This window comes from Mustela erminea, chromosome 15, assembly GCF_009829155.1.
Source record: "Mustela erminea isolate mMusErm1 chromosome 15, mMusErm1.Pri, whole genome shotgun sequence".
Taxonomy (NCBI): domain Eukaryota; kingdom Metazoa; phylum Chordata; class Mammalia; order Carnivora; family Mustelidae; genus Mustela; species Mustela erminea.
The window spans coordinates 45,111,882-45,126,811 of record NC_045628.1 but is presented as its reverse complement, the minus strand read 5'-3'; the positions used below and the strand labels follow the sequence as shown (position 1 = coordinate 45,126,811).

At 36.4% G+C, this 14,930-nt stretch overlaps 1 long non-coding RNA gene across 1 annotated transcript; it reads right to left on the bottom strand.

Moving 5' to 3' along the window:
- Nucleotides 1–410: 410 nt before the first annotated feature.
- LOC116574562 lies at nt 411–5,453 on the bottom strand. The gene is made up of 2 exons (XR_004279373.1): nt 5,261–5,453; nt 411–1,208 (listed from the first exon to the last, which is right to left on the bottom strand). It is a non-coding gene; the product is annotated as an uncharacterized LOC116574562 (long non-coding RNA).
- Between the last annotated feature and the right edge of the window lie 9,477 nt (nt 5,454–14,930).

Below are 14,930 nucleotides of genomic sequence, written 5' to 3'. Positions count from 1 at the left end.
CCTGGTCAAAATATATATTAAAAGCTTGTAGGTCTGGATGGCTCAGTGGGTTAAGCCTCTGCCTTCAGCTCAGGTCCTCACGGTCCTGGGATTGAGCCCCTCATCAGGTTCCCTGCTCAGCAGGGAGCCTGCTTCCCCCTCTCTGCCTACTTGTGATCTCTCTCTGTCAAATAAATAAATAAAATCTTAAAAAAAAAAAGAAAGCTTGTAGGTCTAAATATAGTTTGCAAATATAAAAAGAACTAGGTTAACTTTCTATGACCACAACTACGTAAGTAATAAGGATAAAAGACAAACACAAATATTATTACATTAATTAAAAATACAAAATATTTATAAAACACATAAACTATAACCTTCAGAAATATAATACTACAAGAATTAGAATTATTGGAGCCTAGTCCTTTATATGAAAGTAGTCCTGACATAATTGTCAAAGCTTTGAATGTGTATCTCAGTCTCCATATTTTTATAAATTTAAAAGAGCAGCAGAAACACAAGATGCTATGCTCCAAGGACAATTTCCTCTTTTTATTTTTTAAATAATTATGAGCTATTTTGTGAGAGAAGCATTTTTAGAATATAATTAGTAGACATCATTGACAAGGAGGAGGTGGCAAAAGCACAAATGAATTTATATATGCCAAAATGTGTAAGAAAATGTAGTTTTCCTTAATGAAGCAATTTAATTCAATAATGGAATTATATAACAAAAGAAATTTTAATTGCATGCACTACTGTAATTCTTCACATTTATTAAAGAAATCAAAATATTAAAGTTCTATTTAACAAATAAGAATAATATTTTCTTTCATCCTTCAGTGTGTTTTAGGAATCTGAGAGGCTAGTTATTAAAAATATTAAGGCCAATGTATATGGTTAAAAATTTTATAGAAATGGAGGGATTACCTTCTGGTATACATATTTATTCTACACTAGCCATGCTTTTCTAAGGGTACAGCCTTAACTTTGAACTTCTGGAAGGCAATAGATTATAATTGAACATGAGGAGCTTTGGAATTGAACATAACTTGGTTTGAGCTGTGAGCCTTTGGCAAATTGTAAAAGCTGCTTGAGTCTCCATTTCTTCACTTAGAAAATGGGGAAATTGTATCTAATTCTTGCTGATAAGGTATTCCATGTAATATCTAATATTAAGTGTCTTGTACTGAAGGTATTCAATAAATCTTTTGTTCCAGTTCTTTTTCCTGTAAATAAAGCAAAAACATAGTTGAGTATTAGTATTACTATTACTTCTAATACTACAATTAGCAATAATTCTGTTTATTGAGCATCTGTTATGTAATCTATATTGGGACAGCAGCTTTATATACACTTAATTGAATATCTACTAGGCAGCTAAATTGAGCTGGCTACTTTATCGTATATTCTATAGATAACATTTTAAAAATCAACTTCATAAGGAAGAAACTTGGAATACAGTTATATAGATGAGAAATTCATATTTGGCTGGAGTAGTACTGATTTCTAAGCTGAAATACTAAAAGCATTCTAGACCTTTAGAACCTTTGCCATTTCCACTATCTCATTTGAAATCATATTTTTGTGTAATAACTAATAGAGATTTCAGTAGCCCCAAGTAATAGCTGAGACAACAAAGCTTTAATTAACTTGTGACTCCCACTTTCTCTTAGTTACTGTTGGAGCGAGGACTTAAATTCAGCTATTTTAACTTATTTCCAGTTTTCTTTCCCTCAACCATCCTTTCTCAGTGTGTTCATGATAACTTAGTTACATTAATAACTATAGAAATATCATTTAAGTGTAACGTTGAATGATTTTTTTTCTCTGGTTCTCTGGAGGTCAGGATAAGAGGGTACACTTATAGACTAGTAGAGAAAGACTTTAGAGTTTGGGATACAAATTTTGCTTTTCACCAGCTGTGCAACATCATAGTGGAACCATTGAGGGTGATTTTCTGAAGATTTGAAAGTATGGAAAAGATATGACTGTGTTTGGAAGAAGATGTGATGAGAATGAGCTAAATGATTCATTCAAGGTATTTTCCTGGCTTAAGATGATAAAATTTTGTACTATGTATATTAAAAAACCCCGTAAACTACTCTTCATACCCATGAAAACGGATTTTATTTGCCCTTTTTCCACACACCACCCAAACTCAAGCACCTGTACGCTACATCACAGACATGCAAACAGAGCCTTGTTTTCCTGGATGATGGTAAGCCATCCCCGCGCCTCATCCTTCAGTCCTGGGTTAGTGGTATTTGTCCATTATTCAGAACAGTGCCCTCTGATGGAAGGATGATGAAATGGAATGGCAAGGTGGGCAGAAACAAACTGGACTACTCAGGTACTTAGAGAATGAACTTAATAAGCCCAATCCTTTTGTTGTGATTCTGCAGACTATACCTGCAGCTGAAGCAGGAGTTGGCCACTTTGCTTTTCTCTTCAATACAATCAGGTAGAGATTTTAACTTCTTGGCCAACACATACCGGGTAATTGAACCACTTGAGATTTTCACGGGTGAAATGGAATAGAAACTTCTGTCAGTGTCATCTTTAGGTTGTACTTTTCTCTGCATGTTGTGGACTGAAGCCAATAATTTTCTTAAAAAGTTGTGAATATAGTTACTATTCTTTTAATAACTTGTTATTAAATCAGTTGTTAACTTAAACCTGCTTTAAGTGTGATTGTTAAATTGTTAAATATTTTTATACTGATGAATTTATTTGGAAGATACTATTTGGGAGTTTGGAAGGGGCTGTGGACTTTTTTTTTTCCCCCCAAGTAAGCCATATGCCCAGTGTGGGGGCTTGAACTCACAATTCCAAGATCAAGAGTCACATGCTCTACTGATGGCACCCCAGAGCTATGGGCACTTTAAAGGTGTTGTTTGACTACCTAGAGAAAATGTCCATGTATTGGGATAATAGAATATTTATAATAACAAATGGAAACTATAAAATATGAGGATGAGTGATTAATCTGGTAATATTGTATGTTGAATGCTATTTTCTGTTCAGATGGTCATTAGTTATAGTCTAGGGTTGTGATAGTCTCAGTGCCTGTAGGATCTGCTCACATTCTCTACTGAGTAGAAATTTATGGCATTTAACTATTACATTCCAAAAAGTGCTTTTGCAAAAATAAAAACTGAACATCTTGTGTTTCATAGATGTGTCTGTTCTCGAGCTATGACTTTTCACAGGAGGGAATGTTCACATTACTTTTAGTTAACTCTACCTTTGAAATTACTTATAATTCAGGACATAATGCCTGACAATGATTATGCCCAGAGTTTCCTGGAGCTTAATATGATTTTTAAAAATTCTCCCTCCTATTCTTTTTTTTTTTTTTAAATGTCCAAGATTTATTTTTTTTATTTTTTTTTATTTTTTATTTTTTAAGATTTTATTTATTTATTTGACAGACAGAAATCACAAGTAGATGGAGAGGCAGGCAGAAAGAGAGAGAGAGGGAAGCAGGCTCCCCGCCGAGCAGAGAGCCCGATGCGGGACTCGATCCCAGGACTCTGAGATCATGACCTGAGCCGAAGGCAGCGGCTTAACCCACTGAGCCACCCAGGCGCCCTCTCCCTCCTATTCTTAATCTGAGGTATTTAATTGATTACTCATCTCTCCTTGTCAAACCTGATACAAGTCCTACCTGATAGAGAGCAATCTGCATAATGATGATCTCAACAAACATTAAAGAAAACAAGTATCTTTCTGGTTATTTTTTTCCCTGGTAATATCTGTTCTGTTCATTATAATTTCAATATGATGATTGGTTTCTTTTTTCGTTATTATGTTCCATTGAGCTAAATGTATACACATGCCCTTTCCGTGTTTGTTCTTTTAGCCTTACTTTGTTTTCAGTTGCTTTTTGTTTATTGAACATTTAATGCACTGCAGGTCAACATGATGCTTGCTTTCTGTAATTTTGAGCCTGCTAAGATCTATACTTATCTAAGGGAACACATTCTATGAAAAAAGTATTGAGAGATTCTAACTTAACTCAGAGAAGACCTTAGATTGTTTTAACCAACAAGGCTCTCAGCTACCGTATGTGATTTCAAAGAAGTCAACCTCAATTCACTCATTTAATTCACTTAATCTAACTCAAGACATAGTTGGATTCTTTGGATCCTTTAGAAGGAGTCTATAATATTTCACTTATTTAAGAAGGAATAACTGAAAAAAAAAAGGAATAACTGTCTTTAGATTAGATACCATGTTTAAAAGAATTATAATGCATTTCTAAAGAGCCTCCTTCATTCAATTATTCACCCTGTGGTGGCTTACCAAAAATCATATGTCAGTGTCATATATGTAACTTGGCATTAAGATGACCGCACTGCAGTTAGCGCTGTGTATATGTATGCAGAGTGAACGGTAACCAGGAAATATGAACTCTGAGTGATGTTCTCAAATGCAGAACTAGGAAATACTGTCCTGTAAGCTTGTCAGTGATGGGGAGGGTGAAGACTCATTTTCCTAATTTATGATGCTGGTCTACAGCTTACATTGGAGCTGGCAGTATATATTTAAGAGCAAAAACATAAAGCAGTAAGCTCTTTCTCTTTACAGAGACAATTTTACTTATACTTTTTAGGTGGTATTAAGTCCTGAGAAGGACGTGGACAAGGGTACACAGAATGAAACTGTGAAGAATCTGAGATTTTGGCATACTTGTATGCTAACAAATTAACCTGTCACAGTTCCATGGACACTGACAGAAAACACGAGACTCCTTGGCCAGAGACAAAGGACTTCATTACTCACAGTAATAGCAGTGGTCAGAGTGTCAGCACTTTTTGTGCCAGTCTTCTGAGACCCAGTTTCCACAAGGAGATATGAAGATGGCCAGGTGACACCCGTCCTCATGGTGTGTTGTGTTGTAGGAGATAAGCCCCAAACTTACGGAACCCAAATATGTTATTCAGTAAGCATGCCTTTTGCTCTGAAAGGAGATACTCTTTCTACTTTCCAAGGCTTTTGGATATACATACATCCTTGAAAAAAGTCTGGAGCATAGGACTGTCAGTGTCTGTTTTTAAGACATGTAGAAATGCCAGAGACCCATGGATAATTGACCCCTCTAAAGATGAGACCTAATTCTTGTCTACATTTATTTATCAGTTCCAGTATCTCATCTGAGAAAAGTATCTTTTCCTCTAAATGGCACCTGGTAAAAGAACTCACTCTCATTTCCCCATTTCCAGCTTCCTCTTCAATCCATTTCTCTCGAACTAATTTCACTTACACCAGAAATTACCTCTTTGAGGACGGACATAACCGGTTTCCTCCTTCTTGGTCTCTCAGGAGTAGCTGACGCTACAAAATACTTCTTCCTTTCTGAAATGAAATGCTTTGTTTGTTTGTTTGTTGACTTTTGTAAAACTATACCTATGCCTCCACTGCAACCTCTCAATTGCCTCTGTGGTTATTTCTTCCCTTGAAAAATTGATGTCCTTTGAGGTTCTGATGTTTACACACTCTCCTTATGACATCACAGACTCGGTAGTGCTGGTTGCTCTCACCTTTAAATCTCAAACCTAGACCATTTCCTGAGCTCCAGGCCCACACTACCACCTGCTTTTTGAATATCTCTATTTAGATGTCTTATTAGCATCTTCATTTACTGATTTTAAAACACAAGTTCCCATTTTTCTTGGTCCCTAAACCTACATGTTCTCTTATGTTCCTGTCTTACTAACCAATAACCACCATTTTCCCAGCTTTCCAATTCAGGTGAGGGCCATCCTTGACTCTGCTTCTTCTGTAACTTCTGTGTGTTTATTTGTTCATGCCCTGCTGCTCTTGCCATCCAGTTACTTCTCCATATACCTCTATCGTCCTCATCATAACTATTTTAGTTCAAGCCACCCTCATTTATTGATGCTAATTAAGTATGTTGATTCCTTACACCTGATCTTTTTGACTCCAGAGTCACCTTCTTCAAATTTACTCTCTAACCAGAGAGATAAAATTCCAATTTCATCATGTCATTAACCTGATTAGAATACTTTCTTGAGTCTGCTAGCCTTTGAGAGAAAACTCACTTCATAGGATAAAAGAACTTCAGATTTGGCCTGCTGATCTGTTCTGCCTTGTTTCTGACCACATTTTAGTCTAGCTATATCTACATTTTCTTTCTGTACCTAGAATTCATTTTCTGTCTTTTACCTTGGGACTTTTGACACGTGCTGGTCCCTTTGCTGGAAACTGTCCTATTTGTCTATTCAACCAGATATCAGATTCACAGAGAAATATTTTCAAATTCATCTTTATTTTGACCTAGGTGCTCCCATAACATCCTTTACTTCTCTCTGAGCACTCATGCCCGTGATTAGCAGTTGCTGATTTAATATTGACTACTTCTTTGCTCTGTTAGCTTTATGAAAGCAGGGACTATTTTTTGTTTTGCGTATTTTCTAGGATTGCATGCTATTCTGTGGTGATCAAAGGTTTTCAATAACTATTTTTGAATATATGAATAAATGAAAGTAAGATCTAAGTTTCTTCATGGTGAATTATATAATTATCTTGAAAGACACAGATACCTCTATTTTTAATATAATGAAATAATGATACCATTTATTTAACAGGAATTATACACATATAATAATGGAGCATTTTTTTCCCACAGAGTTTTAGATATTTGTTATATATGTGTATGTGTAAGTATTTTAGTCAGAGCTGAACAATACTGGTAATATATTCTGGCATCCTGGCACATGGAAGGTTCTCAATAAATATTTTAAATTTTAATGAGTGAGTGAAAATGGGAACTAGAGCTTGTCACAGTGAATTATGTCTTTTTTTTAATGACAAAGTCAGTTGTATCTGTTTCTTACACAATACAATAATAATAGCGTTTCTAGAATAGGAATTTCACACATACATATAATGATGGAAGACATTTTCTCACAGGATTTTGTATACATGTCTGTGCTTTCCTCAGAACTGTACGTACTGGTGATAGAATTAGGTATCATATACGTGGACAAGGGTGTATTATCCACTGTATACCATGTTAAAAGCATGTAACCATTTTTTCTTTGAAGATACTTGTTTTCATTCTTAATGGAAATTTGTTTCTTCAGGATAGACTGTTCCAGTATAGATGCATTCCTAAGTAGAAGCCACATTTTCCTCTTTGGATACATTCTCAGTTCCTCATAGAATGAAGTGTAAGTCAGAGGCCTTAGGAATCTTATTTTATTGCTGCCAGTGCCTTCTCTGTCTGATGACTCAGTGGCTCTTGCAGCATCCTCTTGAGTAGGAAAGAGAAGTAGCAAGCTTTCATCAAAACTAATTAACACATCTTTTCCTCCCTTGTTATTAAAGAGCAGCTGTAGCTGGAGAGACGGAGGCGAGAAAGCAGGACAGCAAAACCTGTGGGAGGGGGAGGTGAGGTGTTCTCCAGAGAGGCGACTCTTAATGCTCATAAGAAATTGCCCTACGGTAAATGAAATACTGATACAACAGGTTATCATTATGTCCATAGCACAATGAAGTCTTTTGAGAGTATACCAATTAAACAAACTCTTGGCTATTCTTAGTGATTGGATAGATGTGATCTCTTTCTCATTTCTCGTATATATTGTAAACTGTCTTGTGTATGTTGACCACCATGTATTCATGTATTTCTTGGGAAGTGTGCCTTGCGGTTTCAGAGAATTTGTTTATATGTTTGGTGCTATTCCACAGCACATGCTGTGCTTTCCTTCATAGACACAGTGGCGGTGCTTGTTACATTTGATTATTATTGCTTTGTAGATGTGCTTGGCTCAAGCTCTAAAAAATATATATGCTATTATTGCCTCCCAACTTTATTTTTAGCTTCTTAACAATGTGCCTGCATGTTGCCTAAAGCTGCCTTTCAGTGCACAGGCTTATATAATGTTAAAAGACAAATAAAGCCGACAAGCTCCTCATAATATTCTGAAAAGAATATATCTGCTATTAAAAGAATGTAATTGCTATTAAAGGAGCAAAGTATTTTTTGATAATATACATACCAGAAAGCCTATTGACTGTCTGAGGAGGCTATCACAAATAAGGTTTTTGGTATCATTAAATCTGTAGAGATTACATAAATAAAAATACTTTACTTCATCCCTAGAACAGTTCTTGCTCTTTTTATTATGAAAATTCTGTTTTACAAAAAATATTTATTAAATTTTGCTTTTTATGTTTTTTGTTTGTTTGTTGCACCTGGACCTATCTTTTTCTTGGCTTCAAGCTAACTTTGTAGATTGAAATTACTTGCTACTGTCCCCCTAGATTAGAGATTGTGTATCTTGGCTTTAGAACCTGGATTGGACTGGTACAAAGAACGCACTGATTTTATGTGTCCATACCTTCAGTATAGAGTCACTTCTGAAGATTGTTTTTGTGGGAGGATGTTGACTTAAATATTTATTTATTTTTAAAGTACCAGAGAGTACCAAGTTTATTAAGAAGCAGTTTATTTCTCATTTTGTTTTCTCTCTGTATTTTTTTTTTTAAATTTGACAGAGAGAGATCACAAGTAGGCAGAGAGGCAGGCAGAGAGAGAAGGGGAAGTAGGCTCCCCGCTGAGCAGAGAGCCCAATGAGGGGCTCAATCCCAGGACCCTGAGATCATGACCTGAGCTGAAGGCAGAGGCTTAACCCATCAAGCCACCCAGATGCCCCTTCTCTCTGTGTTTTATTGAATTTATAATTGATAAGGAGCTTGCCTCTTAAGCTCTGGTTTACAATTATATTTATTCAGCTTGGTATCCTCCAGATCAGCTAGGTATCTCCAGAATAGTAGAGAATAGTTAGACAGCTAATGATAAGTGAAGTACTCCTAATGATAAGTGAAGAAATAACAAACAAATAGTAATATTAATAATAGGAATACTTATACATGTAATATTCCCTGACTTACATATATTACCTCAAACTTAAAAAGACAGGCATTATCTCCACTTTGTAGGCAAAGATACTGAGGTGCAGTGAAGTGATGTTCCGAAGTGCACAGAGCTACTGAGTGGTCGTATGAAGGATGGTGAGGACAATAGCTAAAGCATCACACTTCTTGGTAAAGCATGAGAGCTTGTCCACAGTCTAATGATAGTCTAGATTCTTTCTAAGGAGCAGAAGTTACATATTTATTTTGTTTAGAAAAGGATATGTAACTGCAAAACTTTCAGTTAATAGAAATAAATATGACCAGTTGTAACTAGTACGAAATGTAGCAAAATATCTTTGAATGATAGGGACACAATTAAAACATGAAACAATCTTTTTGAAGGTAACTATTAAAGTATTATAGAAGTTCAAAAATTTAAATGTGACATGCTGGCTTTCCTATATAAAGCTCAGAGCATCTTTCTGTTTGGCTTAAACACTCAAATATGTTAATGTGTTTAACCCTCAAGTGTGTTTTTCAGCCTCTATCATTGTCCATTCATTACCAGCTTCAATTCATCCTTAGCCTTCAGTTCTCCCTTATCTTTATTTCTCCTTCATTTACTCAGTAACAAGAGGCCCAGTTGAAAAGACACTGCCTGACATCCCGGCACTCACATGCAGCTCTTTCCTGTATGCATTGTGGAACAATTTTGATACTGGGGAGGGGGGGGAAGGACACTATAACAAAGCCAGTTTGGATACCTTTGTACTTACAATGATGCTTGTCTTATGAATTGGAAGACATCTTCGCAAATAAAAGAAACTGCAGAAATACTCTACAAATTTTGCCTTTTTAAATAACTGGAAAAAAGGAGGGGGTTGGGAAAGAAAGTTGTGATAATAGAGAACAAATATATTAGCTACTAGAGTGATTCTGTTGGTCAATTTCTGATAATAAATGATTAGAGTAACAATGCTGGATTTAAAAATGACATAAATAGGGGCGCCTGGGTGGCTCAGTGGGTTAAGCTGCTGCCTTCAGCTCAGGTCATGATCTCAGGGTCCTGGGATCGAGTCCCGCATTAGGCTCTCTGCTCAGCAGGGAGCCTGCTTCCTTCTCTCTCTCTCTCTCTGCCTGCCTCTCAGTGTACTTGTAATTTCTCTCTGTCAAATAAATAAATAAAATCTTTAAAAAAAAATGACATAAATAATTGCATTAAACTGATCAAATAGACTAATTTTAGGAAGACATTTAGATTTAGCTACAGGGAGAAAGATTAAAAAATATCTAATCATATCATAGCTTATTTAGTATTTAGTCACATTTGTGCTTACTTCCCTAAGCAAATCATAACCCCCTCGAAGATGGGAATTATATGTCAGTGTCTATCAGATATAGGCCTTTCATATGATATTCTCCAAATACATGTATACAATGAATAAATGAATTCTTGAATCTAGCCAGAAAACATTCAGCTTCAAAGCTGTTGGAATTATAGGCTTAATTCTAAAGGATTCTGTTTTAAAAGATTTATCAAGTACCAATAAACACCAGGTATAACATTAGGTACAGACAGGATTTTGTATCTATTATCTCCTTTGAATCTCACAATAATCTGATAGTGGAAGCACTGTTATCTTCATTTTATATATTGGAACCCTGAGGCTCAAAGAGGTTAAACAGTCTGCCCAGGGCCAACACTTGAAAGGAAAAAAGCTGACATTTTTCCACAGGCCTTTGGCTCCAAAGCTCTGTCCTTTCAGTTAGTGAGTGAAAAGAACAATAATACAACAATATAGCCCACTAGAGGCATGTGTATGTGTGTGTGTGTGTGTGTGTGTGTTTCTAATAAATGCTAATGACAAATTCACTTTGGCGGGTCAACAAAATCTAATTTAGTTGAGTCAATCAAGTATTATTCTCATTTGCTAATTAACAAATCCTTTGCTTTTTAGACAGCAGAGCCAAAGCAGTGACTAGAAAGTTATTGGTCTAGAATAGACCTGGGCATGGTTGTCAACAGCCTCCACTTTGAACACAAAGGACAATTACGGTGAATTTGTCCCTATCTAATTAACAAAGTTTTACAAAATGCATCCCTCTCAGTTTGCAGCATCAACAATCACTTCACAAAAGAATGAAAGTATTTCAAACACATTTTAAAAATTCCAAATAGGTAAACAAGGTTTTATTTTTAACTTTCTGCCTTGCATATTCATATACTGCTAGACAAGTCATTCACTTATTGATTTATTCAGCAAATATTATTGTGTGCTTACTAAATATGTATTTAATTTGCTACTTATTTGTTCAGAGGGTGGATTAGATAGAAAAAGAAAATGAAGTATAATAATGAAACAGATAGACTAAAAATTGCTTCTGTAGAAAGGACTACATTACTTTGATGAGGATTACTAACTCCACAACAGAATTGAGGATGTGTTCTACTGTATCTCTAGTTTTATCTCATTGATCTCTGCTCTAATATTGATTATTTCCCTTGATGTGTGTGGGGTTGGCTTAATTTGTTGTTGATTTTCCAGTTCTTTAAGGTGCAAAGAGAGGTGGTGTATTCTGGATTTTTCCATTTTTTTGAGGGAGGCTTGGATGGCTATGTATTTCCCCCTTAAGACCACCTTTGTTGTATCCCATAGGTTTTGGACTGAAGTGTGTTCATTCTCATTGGTTTCCATGAATTGTTTAAGCTCTTCTTTGATTTCCTGGTTGATTCAAACATTCTTAAGCAAGATGGTCTTTAGCTTCCAAGTGTTTGAATTCCTTCCAAACTTTTTGTTGTGGTTGACTTCAGTTTCAAAACATTGTGGTGTGAGAATGTGCAAGGAATAATCGCAATCTTTTGGTATCGGTTGAGCCCTGGTTTGTGACCCAGTACGTGGTCTATTCTGGAGGAAGTTCCATGTGCACTCGAGAAGAATGAGTATTCTGTTGTTTTAGGGTAGAATGTTCTGTATATATCTATGAAGTCCATCTGGTCCAATGTGTCATTCAATGCTATTATTTCTTTATTGGTTTTCTGCTTGGATGATCTATTACTGAGAGTGGCGTGTTAAGATCCCCTACTATTAATGCATTCATATTGGTATGACTCTTTGTCTTGATTAACATTTGTCTTATGTAGTTGGCTGCTCCCATATTGAGGGCATAAATTTTTACAATTGTTAGATCTTGGTGGGTAGGCCCTTTAAGAATGATGTAGTATTAGAAGTCCTAGCAACAGCAATCAGACAACAAAGAGAAATAAAAGGTATCCAAATTGGCAAAGAAGAAGTCAAACTCTCTCTCTTCGCAGATAACATGATTCTTTTTATGGAAAACCCAAAAGACTCTACCCCCAAACTACTAGAACTCATACAGCAATTCAGTAACGTGGCAGGATACAAAGTCAATGTACAGAAATCAGTGGCTTTCTTTACACTAACAATGAAAATACAGAAAGGGAAATTAGAGAATCGATTCCATTTACTATAGTACCAAGAACCATAAGATACCTGGGAATAAACCTAACCAAAGAGGTAAAGGATCTGTACTCGAAGAACTACAGAACACTCATGAAAGAAATTGAAGAAGACACAAAAAGATGGAAGACCATTCCATGCTCTTGGATCGGAAGAATAAACATTGTTAAAATGTCTATACTGCCTAGAGCAATCTATACTTTTAATGCCATTCCGATCAAAATTCCACCGGTATTTTTCAAAAGAGCTGGAGCAAATAATCCTAAAATTTGTATGGAATCAGAAGAGACCCCGAATTGCTAAGGAAATGTTGAAAAAAAAAAAAATAAAACTGGCAGCATCACGTTACCTGATTTCAAGCTTTACTACAAAGCTGTGATCACCAAGACAGCATAGTACTGGCATAAAAACAGACACATAGACCAGTGGAACAGAGTAGAGAGCCCAGATATGGACCCTCAACTCTATGGTCAAATCATCTTCAACAAAGCAGGAAATAATATACAGTGGAAAAAAGACAGTCTCTTCAATAAATGGTGCTGGGAAAACTAGACAGCTATATGTAGAAGAATGAAACTCAACCATTCTCTTACACCGTACACAAAGATAAACTCGAAATGGATAAAAGACCTCAACGTGAGACAGGAATCCATCAGAATCCTAGAGGAGAACATAGGCAGTAACCTCTTTGATACCAGCCACAGCAACTTCTTTCAAGATATGTCTCCAAAGGCAAAGGAAACAAAAGTGAAAATGAACTTTTGGGACTTCATCAAGATCAAAAAAGCTTCTGCACAGCAAAGGAAACAAGTCAACAAAACAAAGAGGCAACCCTCGGAATGGGAGAAGATATTTGCAAATGACAGTACAGACAAAAGGTTGATATCCAGGATCTATAAAGAACTTCTCAAACTCAACACACATAAAACAGATAATCATATCAAAAAATGGGCAGAAGATTTGAACAGACAATTCTCCAATGAAGACATACAAATGGCTATCAGACACATGAAAAAATATTCATCATCACCAGCCATTAGGGAGATTCAAATTAAAACCACATTGACATACCACCTTACACCAGTTAGAATGGCCAAAATTAGCAAGACAGGAAACAATGTGTGTTGAGGAGGATGTGGAGAAAAGGGAACTCTCTTACACTGTTGGTGGGAATGCAAGTTGGTACAGCCACTTTGGAGAACAGTGTGGAGATTCCTCAAGAAATTAAAAATAGAGCTTCCCTATGACCCTGCCATTGCACTACTGGGTATTTACCCCAAAGATACAGATGTAGTGAAAAGAAGGGCCATCTGTACCCCAATGTTTATAGCAGCAATGGCCATGGTCGCCAAACTGTGGAAAGAACCAAGATGCTCTTCAACGGATGAATGGATAAGGAAGAAGTGGTCCGTATACACTATGGAATATTATGCCTCCATCAGAAAGGATGACTACCCAACTTTTGTAGCAACATGGACCGGACTGAAAGAGATTATGCTGAGTGAAATAAGTCAAGCAGAGAGAGTCAATTATCATATGATTTCACTTATTTATGGAGCATAACAAATAACATAGAGGACATGGGGAGATGGAGAGGAGAAGGGAGTTGAGGGAAATTGGAAGGGGAGGTGAACCATGAGAGACTATGGACTCTGAAAAACAACCTGAGGGTTTTGAAGGGGTGGGGGGTAGGAGGTTGCGGGAGCCAGCTGGTAGGTATTAAGGAGGGCATGTATTGCATGGAGCACTGGGTGCGGTGCAAAAAACAATGAATACTGTTATGCTGAAAAGATAAAAAATAAAAAAAAAAGAATGATGTAGTATCCTTCTTTATCACTGACTATAGTCTTTAGTTTAAAATCTAATTTATCTGATATGAGAATTGCTACCCCAGCTTTCATTTGAGGCCCATTGATATGAATGCTTCTCCACCACTTCACTGTCAGTCTGGATGTATCCTTAGGTTTAAAATGGGTCTCTTGCAGACAGCCTGTGGGTGGGTCCTGTCATTTTATCCAGTCTGCATCCCTGTGTCGTTTTATGGGAGCATTTAGGCCATTCATGTTGAGAGTGATTATTGAAAGATATGTTTTTATTGATGTCATGTTGCCTGTGAAGTCCTTGTTTCTACAGATTGTCTCTGTAAATTTCTGTTCTATGACACTCTTGGGTTTTTTCTTCTTTTATAGAACTCCCCTTAATATTTCTTGTAGTGCCGGCTTGGTGGTCACGTACTCTTTTAAACCTTGCTGGTCTCTCCATCCATTTTGAATGTCAACCTTGCTGGATAAAGTATTCTTGGTTGCATGTTCTCATTTAGTGCCCTGAATATGTCTTGCCAGCCCTTTCTGGCTTGCCAGGTTTCTGTGGACAGGTCTGATGTTATTCTGATGGACCTTCCTCTATATGTAAGAAATTTTTTCCCCCTAGCTGCTCACAAGAGCTCCTGTCTAAAATTATGATTCTCAGTTTCACAATCAAGTGTCTGGAGCTCTTTCTAGATTTGTTGATCTTGGGGGGTGATATTTCTGCCTCTAGGACACAAACACTTGTTCCATTCCCCACTGGGAAAATTTTCGTGGA